This window comes from Zeugodacus cucurbitae, chromosome 3 (genome assembly GCF_028554725.1).
Source record: "Zeugodacus cucurbitae isolate PBARC_wt_2022May chromosome 3, idZeuCucr1.2, whole genome shotgun sequence".
NCBI lineage: Eukaryota > Metazoa > Arthropoda > Insecta > Diptera > Tephritidae > Zeugodacus > Zeugodacus cucurbitae.
In genome coordinates this window covers 6,543,842-6,558,342 of record NC_071668.1, presented here as the reverse complement: position 1 = coordinate 6,558,342, position 14,501 = coordinate 6,543,842, and the positions used below count along the sequence as shown (strand labels likewise).

At 32.1% G+C, this 14,501-nt stretch overlaps 2 protein-coding genes across 9 annotated transcripts in view; one reads left to right on the top strand and one right to left on the bottom strand.

The window, feature by feature from the left end:
• The window catches only part of LOC105217917 (protein eyes shut), a 188,010-nt gene that overhangs the window by 121,408 nt on the left and 52,101 nt on the right, over positions 1 to 14,501 (bottom strand). The window lies entirely within an intron of this gene.
• LOC105217919 (uncharacterized) overlaps positions 1 to 14,501 on the top strand; it is a 143,918-nt gene that overhangs the window by 119,109 nt on the left and 10,308 nt on the right. The window lies entirely within an intron of this gene.

Here is a 14,501-nt window from a genome sequence, read left to right as displayed (position 1 = left end):
TTTTTTGAAGCCTGTTAAGCACACTACTGCCTTAAGCTAAAGTCTCCAAAACTTAGAGAATTCTTTCCATAAATTTACAGTTAAGACCAATTATTATGGAATGTTGAATCATCTCTATCAAGCGATACTTTTTCCTAAATAATTCCGAAAAAAAACAGGGTATTAAAATTTGTGGTGATTTTGAGTTCTAAGTAAAACTTGTGGATTTCAAAAAATTGGATTAAGCGAAAAAAGATTCTCAAGGTGCTCAGAAAGCTTTAAAAATTTGGTATAAAAAGTCCAAGTAATTAAATTTTTAATTTGAAGAATTTTTTCGAAAACTTTAAATTCGCAAATTGTTCTCAAAAACTAAAAAAGCCAGAAATTTCGTATTTTTTAATAAAAACTGAAAATAATTGAAATTCTTATTATATTTTACAAAAAATATAAAAATCTTGATATGGCAACCCTCATTGAGGTTATTTGCAGAGTCCAATGCTTACTTTACCATATCTCATAAATACTCATTTCAGCAGCAAAAAAAAAAGTGACCAATAAATATGACAGACCGCGTCCGCATGTGAATTGAATATCCAGTGACCCTGAGCATAAATTTCAAATAATACGCTTATTGAATGACCATCACATTCAATTTCATATGCACTAAACATGAAAAGGAATGCAAATAACGAATTTCCAAGCTATAAAAAAATTTACAAACACAAACAGACAGACATACAACTATACAGAAATACATACGTACCGTTATGTTGCGTAAGATCATGGCAATGCTTGGAAAAATATGCTTAAAAATGCGAATTTAGTGCCCATTTCATTTGCTCGGAGACGACACTATTGCTCAAATACACTATTTCATGCTTAGCGACTCTTTTTTGTTGTTGCATAACTATGCAGAAGCGCTCACACACACACACAAACAGAAACAGAAATGCGGCCATCAACCATTTTTACGAGCAAACGCGTTGTTTACCAACACTCACATACATACATACTCATATACTCAGAAGCGCATTTCAACACCAGCAATGCCGAGTGTGTTGTAGTGGAAATTCGATACGCTTCCGTCCAATAAGCTTTCATAGCAGACAATTTCATTTTGTCCTCATTTTTCCATCGATGAAATATTCACGATGCACAGGCAGTAGCAGCGAGGTGGTGCGGCGGTAGAGTGGCGAAAGCAACTAAATAAATAAATTGACAAAGTGTGGGTCGCCAAGTAAAAGCCATAGTGCAAATAAGACTAGACGAAGAACGCCACACACACACACATACATTCATAAATACAAACTTATAAGCCCAGCACATGACTGTGTGTGTGTGTGTGTGTTTGGGTCTCACTGATAGTTTATATGAACGCCAGGCAACGTGATGGTTTAAGTTCTCTGCTGCTAGTCTGCTACTACTCATAAAATATTTATATGTATTTGTATGTATGTATGTGTGTGTGTGTCGGCGTATTGCTGAACTTAAGTACGTTGCTTATGAGCGTTTGTACTTATGTAAATTGCTAGCATGCCTCAAGTGGACGGGTAATAATCTAATATACTTTTGTTACCATTTACCATCTACTATTGTTGTTGTTGTTGTTATTGTTTCTTTTCCAACATTTACATATAGCAATGAGTTTCGTATAATATTTAGGTTAGTAATGTCATTTGTAGGTTTTACCAATAAATATAATCATAAGCACATGAATAATATTACATAGAAGTGCCATAAAGCAAATGTGTGGAGTATAGAAAATGGAAAAAAAGTGGAAAATGGAAAAATGTTGCAAATATTTGACAGTTATTTGTGTGGTGAGCGACAGTACAAGAAATGTTACTTTGCTATTGCAGCAAGTTGATTGCTTAATTGAAAGGAAATACTTGTATTGCAAATATAAGAGTTTAAATGTGCATGAAAATTGGTTTTTGTTTGTATAAATTGAGGAAAATGCACAGTTTCAGCATTTAGAATATGTATTTTTGGAAAAATTTATTTCTGGATATTTTTAGATTAAATAAATTTAATTTATATAAATTAAAAATGACAATAATAAATAATTATAAATAAATAAAATGAACAAATATTTCTTGCAACCAAATTTTAATAATTTTAATTTTTCTGTTCATTGGCAACTCTATTCATTTTAGTGATATGTATATTTTCTGAATTTCATATCCATATTTTTTCATTGTAAATAAATTATTAAAAAATGTTTTATTTCATGTTTATTTTAAAAACAACATTCTATAAATTTATATGGCAACCCTATTCTGAAAATAAATTATTAAAAATTATTATATTTTGTATTTATTTTCAAAAACATCATTTCCTAAATGTATATGAGCATTTCCACATAATCGTCAACCAGGACCAAAGATATAAAGATATACCGAATATTGTAGGTATCAGAATGGTGCATTCGATTTCCTACGACGAAAATCTTAAGCTACGAACTGCTCGTACGGCCTATTCAAAATATAACAATATTAAATAAATATTTCTTATGCTTTATATACATATGTTTATATCTTTTCAATCAATAGAAGGAATATTAGTTTGCTTTATTTAAGAAAAGGTTTCCAAAATCCAAATAAAAACTTGATGGAAAAATCGTACGTTCGCGACCGGTACTCAACCTTATAAATAAAAAACCATTGGACAAATTTCACCCAAAAGCAACTTCCATTATTCGTACGTTCGCGACCGCATGTTTGTCGCTAACATATTAAAAAATAAAAATCGAAAGATCCTACCTTTTGCACCAAAGAAAGACCTAGCAAAATGCTATCGAAATATAAAAAAAAAATTAAGACAAATTTATGTTTTGCTTATTTTTTGAACTTTAAATGAGTACGAACGTACGGTTCGCGATCGTTGGAAATGCCCATATGGCAACCCGATGGTAAACCGAATAATATATTTTCTTTACCTCTCTTATGGCAATTTTTCTGATTTTATTTCATATTTAAAATTTTAATTGTAAATAAAACAAATGAAATTATTATATTTTATTGAAAATATTGTTTCTGAAAATTCTTTGGCAACCCTATTCTATTGTATGAAATATTCTATTTTTAATACAATTTACTAAGAATACTTTTAAAAACAAAAAAATTATTTGGCAACCATAGATCCAAAAAAATCACCATACTCTAAAAAATGATGCTATAATTATTCAAATATTTGCTGCCTTTTACTAATAAAAGTAAAATATATCATATCAATTTTCATGAATTTTTTAGTATAAACTTTTCAAAAATAATGTAGTGGGCAACCACCATATGAAAAAATGTATTTAAAGTAAATTAATTAAAACCAGTTGCAATTCTGCTGTATCCTATGATTAATTAAAAAGTGTTGTTTTGATTCGAAATATTTTTTAACGAGTAATATTTATTACTTATATTTTTTAGAAGAGGTTGGCAACCCTATCAATAATGTAAAGCTAGTTTTTTCTGCCCTATATGACAATTTACAGAATGTATCAACTAGGAGGGCACTACCATTGGAATACATTTTATATTAAAAATAGATGGCAACCCTATTTTTACATATATATTCCCATTAATACTAACATTATATAATTTAGAAAAGAGTCAAATTTATTTGTCATAAAAAATTAAAAAACTGCTTGTTTTGTATCCATTTTGAAGTTTTCTGTATTCAAAAAGGGCAACCCTGCTGAACATTTCATTAAAAACATGTACAAATTGTGAGGTACATACATAGCTGCTGTGTTTAGGTTCTACGCCAAATTTTCAATATAATTTTTACTCCTTTTATATTTAAAATAGCTGGCAACCCTGTGGTAAATTTTATTGTTGGCAACCCTAGTATATAATAATTCATATATATTTTTGTTTTGCTTAAATTTTTACTACTAAAAATTTATTTTTAGGCAAAAGAAGAATTTTCAAGAAATTACAAGTCAACGTTACGTTTACAAAAAAAATTAATTTTTTATTTTGTATTATTTTTTTTAAATTTTGTCGGATGTTCTAATCAAAAAAAGTTAAATAATTTCTAATTTATAAAAGTCTAAATTTGTCTACCGAAAATAAGGTGTCTAAGCTACAGCCTAAAAATCTACAAAAGCAACAACCACCTGCTAAGCAAATTCGCACAATGCTCGACCACCAACTTTCGCAAAAGCAATTTCGCGTCGTTCCAAAACTTTAACAAACAAAGTTTTAAAACTTAAAGTTTTGCATACATACTTACATATATAAATATATAATATGTGTGTATATGTACTTTTGGCCATCAATTTCTCTGCGCCGCCGTCCTTTTCGAGCTCTATGGCCACTAGTATTTGTGCAGACAGTAGAATGGCAGAGAATACATACAAAAAAAGATGTTGTTTTGTTCACAAAAATCTGCTTAACTAAGTGTGCATAATTCATAATTTAATTAAAAACCCAACCGAACGAAAAAGTACACACACACACACACACACACACTCAGCCATGCAGACACACACATACAAACAAACACTTATATTTACACGTTTATCTGCCAGCAGCTGCATAAGCGGAAGAAGACCTACAAAGCTGGCAAACTAAGCAACCGGCAAAGCAACGCAAGACAAAGCCAATGGAAAGTGAATGGCTAAAAACAGCAACAACAACTACAACAATAAACATAAAAAAACATATGCAATTATGCTACACAGATAACGCTCATAAAAATGTTTAAACGCCAGTGGTGGTGGACGCTACAGCGGGCGAGGTATGGCATGGTGTTTGCAAAGGGTAAGCCATGTAGAAGGCGACCATGTTCGGTCCATTAAAAAGTTTAGCCCTGACTATGGATACACTCATTCATTTTTAGTAAGTTTAGCGCGCTTGCATATGTTTGTTGCGAGTGTGTATGTATTTTTGTTGTACGGTACATAGTGTTGCACTTACAAATATTTTATAACTGTGCTTATAACCTCTGCGTTTAGTATATTGTAAAATTAAATATGCGCCCAGTCTGCAAAATTCTTCAGATTTTACAACGATAAAAACAAAGGTATGCCTTTGAAATTTAATTTTGATTTAAATTTATAAAAAATTGGCAACCCTATTTAGAATAAGGCGCTTAAGTAAAATAATAAGCATACATTTGTAATGCTGTTAGCACAGATTTATTACTTTAAATTTCTCTTAAGAATTTATTTTATTTTTTATGTTATAAAATTGGCAACCCTAAACATAAATACCTTTTTTAGATAATTATGTAAAAGTATTTAATTTCTTCGTATTTCATGATTTTCCAATCATATACATCATAATATTTTGTTGTCTATTAGTTTGCTTGATATTATTATTTTTAATTAGTTGGCAATCCTGTTAAAAAAATTCCATAAGAAAAAAATAAGCATTTTTCAACATTTCAACATTTTCAGTGCTTTTATTTTAATATTAATACCTTCGATTTTGCAATTTTTTAAGTTTTATTTTTAAATTATGTGAAGTTGGCAACCCTATAAAAATTATTTTTATTTTAAATTAATATAAAAATATGTGTTTTGTGTGTCTTTTGTGTCAGTGTTTCAAATAATAGATATTGTGAATATAATAATTTTGTTTCAATTGTAGAAAATTGGCAACCCTAACAGTAATTTCTTTAATATTTAATTTTTTAGTTATATAAAAATTCTCCGATTTTGATACATTTTTTATCTTATTATATTTTTTTACATTATAGATAATTCTAATATTATTATTTTTTAATTTATAAAAAAGTGGCAACCCTAACCAAAAATATTTTTTAGCCACTAATGTACAAATAAATTATATCTACGCATTTGGCGGTTTTAAATCCTTTACTAAGTTAAATTATGGAATAATATTTCATAACAGTTGGCAACTCTGCTACAAAAACTATCAAACTAATTGCATTAAACCGCAATCAATTGAATATATGCACGAAAAAATAAAAATTTCCACAAAAGATTCATTACATTTTGGCTGACGGGGTTACTCAGTGCCCACGGCCGCACTCGGTCAGAGTGCCAATTTAAAATACGAGTGTGACGCCTAAAGCTGCAGCAACAGACGGGCGCGTCGAGCAGCTGTCAACAGCAAAACTATGATGAGCAAACAAACTCGTCGTCAGTGTCGTCAAACTTTTGTCATCAACATTTCAGTTGACTGGGGATAGATACACACAAACACTGTCACATGACTCACATACTTACACATCAACAGTTAGAAAAGTGGGCGCAACCACAATCAGCGGCCAGCGGCAATGTAAGCGAGCAGAAGCAACAACTGGTAGCTGTTGGCTGGTGACGATTTGCTTAAGGCGTTCAGCGACAAGCGCCAACAGCGAAAACTTCAAAGTAAACCTGAGCGCATAAACACCAACTCAAACACACAAATATTCAAATGTATATGTGTGAGTGCTTACTTAGAGACTTATGCAAAGCGCTCGAGCAGACGTGTTTGTTTGTTTGTCCAAATGCATGTGTGTGCGCTCGTGTATAGCCAACTGTGCTCATGTATATTTAAATAATATGCCGCTATGCGTTGGCAAAGCGCCGTAGTTATTGCTGTGCGCCTAGATGTATGCTATCAAAAACAACAAACACACCAACAACAGTGATTCAACAGTGTCATACGCTATAATTTACTTGTGTTTGTATTTACGCTCGTCTTTATGTGCCTGCGCTTGTTTACGCATCGCTTTGGCGCAAACCGTTGAAATTCCATGCGTTGCATATATTTAGGCGCGCGCTCGCATATCATAACCATATATTGCGTATGTCCTTTGTTTGCCTGCTACTTTAATCACAAGGGCGCATTGGGGCTGCTGCAAACACAAGCGACCAGAAGCAGCAGTTGAGGCATCGAATACAGGCTCACATAACCAGAGTTGATATGGCGCTCATATGTGTGAGAGTACTGTGGCATGTGCGTCTATTAAGTATGTATGTGTTGTCTATTTGTATTTTAGAATTTCACTAACGGCGCCGCTACTACACTGATATGCTGCTTTTGAACGCCTACAAGTCGACTTTAAATAAGCTGACAAGCTTACACTCTCTCTCACACACACACTCCTGAAGCAGCAACGCTTTGGGATGCCCGAATCTGCCGTTACGTTTATGTAAACACACGTCAAACAACATGAAGATCTACAAATGTTTACATCGCACATTGTTTACCACCACCACTGCCGTTGATACGCACACGTGCACACATACACCCAAACACTCTCTCTCCTCTTCAGAGTCTCACATATGTGCGTAAGTTAAGCGCGCCGCTTTAAGTTTCAATTGTTGCCTTGTCGCAGGTTTCAAGGGTAAAATAAAATTTAATTTTTAAACGTGCGTTGACGCCGTTACGCGTTGCGTAGCTTTGTGCAAATAAAGAATAAGACAAATGCGCTGCGTTCGCATAGCGGGCAAATACTCTTTATGAAGTTCTTGAACTTTTCCTTTTCTTACGCTTATGTATATAAAAATAAATAACGGTATTTGGTGTTTGCACATGTGGCATGGCGACATCAATACACATACAATATGCAGGCATTATTACATTGTTTGAGACTCAGAAGTTTTTTCTTGAAAGTGAGAGGCTCTCGGCATGCTAACCTTCTCAAAAAATGTATTAATTTGCAGAAGTGACACGCTCCCTACTAAATATTAAGGAGCTTAAAACGAATAGAATAAATGGTCTTCGAAGAATCTAAAGTTTTTGGTATGTTCGTTATGCGGATTGAAGATGGAAGCTTTTGAAGTCATCCAAGGGCAGAAGGAGTGTCGCAGACCCACAGAGAAGATAATAAAAAGAAACAAGTAAGGAAGGGCTAAGTTCGGGTGTAACCGAACATTTTATACTCTCGCAATTTATTTATTTAACTTTATTTATATTATATAATACACAATTTGACCCACATATTCGTCATATATATTGTATAAAGTCCATTGAAAGTTGGAAACCCTAATATTAGGTTAGGAGCACCGAGGTCCTCGTGTTCGATATATGGGGCCTTAAAAACCTATGGTCCGATTTCGGCGATTTTTAGAATGGGGCTGCCACACTATAAACATTGTATTTGTGCAAAGTTCTGCACCGATATCTTCACTAGTGCTTACTTTATATATTGTAAAGTAAACGATTCAGATCCACTTCAAAGTTCTGGTATATATATTCACATCATATTACTTTTTTAATTTTCTTTTAGTAATTTTCAACCTAACCTTTGTATGGGAGGTGGGCGTGGTTATTATCCGATTTCTTTCATTTTTGGACTGTATTAAGAAATGCCTAAAAAAATCGACTGCAGAAAGTTTGGTTAATATAGCTCTATGGATTTGCGAGATATGTGCAAAAAACATATTTGGGGGCGGGGCCACGCCCACTTCCCCAAAAAAATTACATCTAAATATGCCCCTTCATAGTGCAATCCTTCATACCAAATTTTATTTCCATAGCTTTATTTATGGCTTAGTTATGGCACTTTATGGGTTTTCGGTTTTCGCCATTTTGCGTGGCAGTGGTCCGATTTTGCTCATTTTCGAAAGCAACCTTACTATGGTGCCAAGAAATAAGTGTGCCAAGTTTCATCAAGATATCTTATATTTTACTCAAGTTACAGCTTGCACAGACGGACGGACGGACGGGCGGACGGACAGACAGACATTCGGATTTGAACTCCACTCTTCACCCTGATCACTTTGGTATATATAACCCTATATCTAACTCGTTTAGTTTTGGGTGTTACAAACAACCGTTATGTGAACAAAACTATAATACTCCTGTAGCAACTTTGTTGCGAGAGTATAAAAAGAAAGCGTTGTTATAAGAGTACATATATGCAGAGTAGCTATTGAAAGTCGATCAGCTACTCTTGAGACCATACATGATCGTATGAAAGTAGACTTGAATTCAATAATGCCGATACGAAAAATTATGTACTCCGAATTCGTGTAAAGATTAAGTTATATTAGGTCTACAACTTTGCTTCCGCCGCTTTTTTGTAAATTTAAGTTTTTTTTTTGTATTAAAACGGTTACAAACGTCGATGAGCCTCAGCCGCACTTTTCTTGGAATTAAAAAAGAAAAGCAAAATTTCCCGCAAATGTCGAGAATTCGTCTCAAAAAGTGAAATTTTCAGTTGAGAATAAGTTTGGGATGCAAACAGATCTCTACAAATATTTTGTTGGGTTAATGCCAGTCAAGAAGAAGAAGAAGAATGTTGACACAAATGTCCAATATCGATATAAAACGATTTAATCGATTTAATCGACTAGTGCTTGACCGTAGAGACATCTATTAGAAAACGGCGGAAGCAAAGTTGTAGACCTAATAACATCCGTAGATTGCGCAATATTGCAAAAAAAAGAAGGTTGCCACCTATTCGAATTTTTTTAATGAAAAAATTTTAATTTAAAAATATAAAGTTAAAAATCATTAATAAATGTTACTGCCAAACTTAAATAAAACATTCCAAAATATTTTTTTTAGAAGCGTTGTCACATGTATTAATATGCAATAAAGTTAAATGCTTGAAAAACGTATTTTTTTACAATATGTACATCAAATTAAAGAGTTTTAAAAAATTTTCTTGCCATAAATACTGTTCAGAAGCGTTGCCACCTTTTTAAAAAATTAAGTAAAAAATTAATGTGTTGAAATACACTAAATTACAAAGAAATTCAATCAAAGAGGTTTCAAAAGTATATAGTTCGAAATTATTTTTTGAAGGGTTGCCACGTGTTTAATTTTTTTTATTTTTTAAATTTTTTAAATTAATTAAATATTACAATATGGATGTCAAACTAAAGAATTTTACTATTGTTGAAGAAGTTTGCTAATACAGTAGTATTTTGTCTCACTCTCTTCTTGAATATCCCGTCTTTGCGAGATCAAAACAAAGATTTCTCGAAACTCACGGTTTTGAACAACCGCAGGAACTAGCGTGTATAAAAAAATCTTTGCAGATTTGTAGTAGGTTCAGGGCGCTTCCGTTACAAATCTTAATACCTCATCAATGTAGGTGATCCTGACATCACAATGGACTCTCTCTCATAGTCTAAATGTGCATCCCTCTGAGGAACAGTCATACCACCTAACCTAATAGAAATTTTTAAAGATATTACAATATGGTTCTTATAAAAAAGTTATCAATATGTTTAAATAGACACTTGACAATATTTTGATTACAGGAATCTGTCTAGTTTATCAGTTCGAATTACAGCTTATCATTTCGGAAATTATCAAACAATTCATAAATGTTCTATGATGATCTTAAGTGATAAGGAAATAATATACTCTGAATTACTAGACATGTATCCTTTCTTATAATCACGCAGAAAAAATCGAAAAATACCAGCAGTTCACAGCAAAAGTGTCGGAACGAAAAAAGCACCGAACGAAAAGTGGAAATAAAAAGTAAATTCTTAAGGAAACGTTATTCAACAAAATTGTCGAGTCGCAGGTAACGCGAACATAAGGAAAGCAGGCAGTCAAGGAAGAGCGCTACTACAAATGCGCTGCATGGAAAACGCGGGAGTTGCCACAGCAGAGTAGCCGCGCAGGAAATGAAAGGGCAGGCTGCAGCATAAGCATACTGAGAATAGTGTGCGGCAGCGCTGAAGGAGCACGGCTAAGAATTGCAGAGTTGGGGGATGCAAACAAGCGTACCGTGCCGGATGTTGACAGGCACTTTGGCATGAGTGGTTGCATATGGACGAGGATGTGTTATGAAATCGCAAGCTACATATGCATATGCCTTGTTTAAATGTTTGAGTGTGTGTTTGTGTGTGTTTTTTGGAGTGTGTACGAGCACGAGTAGCATTTCCCTTGTAATTGAACAAAAATTCTGCCACTGTGCAGTAAGCATATGTTTATAAGCGCTATAGGAGAGATTGTAACAACTATATATACATTTGTTTGTTTGTGCGTTCGTGTGTGTGTGTCTGTGTGTAAGTCAACGTATGGTAAAGGTAACTCTGTTTGTGTTTGTTTACAGCTAGATGCTACGGTGCAAGCAAGGTGCTATAACAAGCCAAAGTTTCACTTGCCCTGGCACTAGCGGCATTCCAGAGCCAACACCTAACGGCAACATAAACAAACAGTTACTCTTATACATACACACACACACATACACAAATGCATTGAGGACATATGAGTCGTGCGGGTGAACTGAAGTGCGGATATGCATAAAGGAGAGCTTAATGTTTGTAACCTTAAAGCAAAAAATAAAAATTTTCAAAAAAATAACAGAAACAATAATATTGCAACAACAATAATTGCATTATTTGCCGCTCACTTTAATCAGTGAGTGGAAATGACAAAAAAAACAACAACAAGCGCTGCAAGTGAAGATGTAAACGTGTGCTATCGAGTGGAAGGCTTTCCAGTGACTGGCTCAACACAAAAAAAAAAAAAAAATAACAACAACAACAAAATAATGTTACAAAAACACAAAAAAAATTTAACATTTTTTATATGTCTCTGGCCTGTCTCTGTTGCGGTTTATTTGCGCACGCCAGGGTTAAGGGTTTGCCAGGAATGCGCGCGGGTCACTGCCGGAATGTGCCGTTAAAGATCAAATAGAGTGTAAAATATAGTACTAAATAAGACAAAAAATCTAAAAATAACAAAATAAAATAACAATAAAGGCCAAGAGTAGGAAACAAAGTCGTCTTAAAAAATTGTTGCCACACTATGTGGCACGGTGTGAAATTTTCGCTTGCACAAAATAACAGGGCGGCAACGTATGGAAGTAATGGCTTTTTATTGTTGCCTTAATGGGATTTTATGGTACTTGCACAGCAAATTCATTACATTTTATTTTTATTTGCACGGCCTGTGGTGGTAAAAATAATGGCTGCTGCTCGGCTGACCATGGTAAAAAAAGAGACAAAGTAATAACGGAAGGATATTTCAAATTTTCAAATAAAATATTTTTTTTTATAAGCAAACACTAACAAAATTGCCTAAAAATTATACACAACTCCAACTATTTTAAGTCAAAATGTGCTTGGAAGACGCCTAAAAGCATGCTATGCCTTCTCACATTGTATGATTTTCAAAAAACTCTTCGCCAAACTATGCACTCTCCAAATTTATATGTACAAAATATTTCTGGCGCATCAAAAATATTTTTTTCTACTTCAATTTTCGATTTTTACACGTGCGCGCCCCTAAATGTATGCAATATGCACGCGCATTGCACAACGCCTTTATGCTGCTGCTTTACGCCATTCAATAAAAGCTCACGTGCTTAGCTTTGGCAAGCGAACGCTGGTTTATTCGTCACTTTTGTTGGCATTCAAGCGAAATGGCATTAAAACGAGCACATTGAAAAGTATATTGATTGAAATTTATTGCAGATGGAACCGACAGATTGGCGTATAGAATTTTTGAAAGCAAGTATGGATTTTTTCGTTGCTTCGACGCTTGCATATCGTTGTATATAAAGCGTATGTGGAAAAAAATAACTTTTTCTTGCATAAATTATCGGCAAAGAAAAAATGTGTGTGTGCGATATTTTTCTTTTTGTAAAATGAAGTTGATTTATATAGACAGTCGTTATTGAAAGGCCACGTTGTAGATATCAATTATCGTTGAAATGGTAAAGGTTGGTGTGAAAAGAGATTTCTTTGTGCTTTTATATTTGAATGGCGGATTTTGAGTAAAACTATTTGAATGGCTTCTAAGTACATGCAGCCATTCAAAGCTTATCTTCGAGTGGGCGATGCATAAAGTAGAAAAGTAGTAGTGTTGCCTACAATTAGGCGTATTTTCTATATTTTGTGGATCTGTAGCGAAATGTATGTATGTAAAAAGGATTTTTCAGTTACCAGCGCCAATTTTATCTGTTTATTGAAGAGATAATCGGGAAAAATATATAGACGCAGTTGAAATTTCAAAACTCGAATTGTTGAATTGGCAACAGAAGTCAAATTGCAGACATATTATCTTCCGTATTTCGGAAATCTCTTTTTTTTTTGTAGATTATAGTGATTCGAATGGAAGTTCAACTGTATTTTGTTTGAAAAAAATCCCAGTTTGGAGTAAGACCTTTACTAGGATGGCATTAAATTAAAACAAAAAAATTAAATATTAAGTTCCGACAAAATTATTTTGTAAGTAATTAATGAAAAAGTGTATGTAATTAAAAAAAATTCTATTAATACAGTTAAAGATTAAATTAAGAGATTTTTAAATATTCTTGATTTATATTTTAAATAATTAATTAACTGAAAATTTATTTATTTCTACTTAAGGCAAAAATATTTCTAAATATTTAAAATTACTGTTAAAGAATTATAAATGAATTACAAACTGTAATTAAATAAATCATATTTATTTATTAAATTCACTTAAACTCAAAATAAAAAAAAAATATGACAAAATTGTAAATTTTTTGAAAAATAAATTTAAGATTTTATAAGAGTTATTATTTTTTTCTTATTAAATAATTTTATAAAATAAATTAAAATTAAATTAAAATTAAAAAACTAAAAAAAAATTATTTTTTATTATTTTTAATATTAATAATAATAATTTACTGCAATTTTCCTAAACTACAAATTATAAAAAAAATTAAATATTAATGCAACTATGGATATAAATTAATTAAAACTATTTTTCCATTAAATGACTTTTTCTAAAATTTACAAATGATTTTTTTTAATTACAAAAATTAAAAATGTATTTAAATTAAATAAAAATTCACATATACTATACAACAAAAAAAATTTAAATACAGTGGAACATCTCCAACTCAAATCACCATAATCTACAAAAAAACTTCAATTTATAGAGACTTCGAGTTATAGAATTTTCATTAAAACATGCATTTTTTTTTCAAAAAACTGTAATATATGGATTTATACATAGTTTTATTTATTTACTTTGCAAGAAATTGTATTTAAATACATTAAAACATATATTCTCTAATCTTGTTTGTAGCAATTTGCAATTGTTTGGCTCTTGACGTCGGTAGCCCATACCATTGTTACCTGATTTAAGCAATCCATAAGTATAATATCATATTTTTTTTAGCCTCCATACGATATAGAGATACCCTTTTAAAATATGCCTCGATAGTACAATTTTAAATTTTCTATTATGTTCTGGTCGAAAAGTTCGATTTATGGAATGAATTTTGTGTGAAATTTGACTGCTATTGCCATTTCAAGAGTTCGAATTATGGAGAACTTCCATTTATGGAAGGAAATTTGTATGAAATTTGATTTCTAAACGCTATTGCCAATTCAATAGTTCGAGTTATGGCGATCTTCGACTTATAGAAGTTCGAGTTTTGGAAGTTCCACTGTATATACAAATTATTTTTATGTTATTTTTATTTTTATTTTTATTTTTATTTTTTTCAATTTGGTAAAGTCAAGTAATATTTTTCCGAAAACAAAGGATGATGTAGAATATTTTTCTAATATTTCATCATCGAAAACCTTTATTCGACAATAACTCGAAAAAGAAACCTAATTATAAGAGATTTTCCTACTTTTCAACCAATTTTACATGGCAATTCTCCATATAGTTATT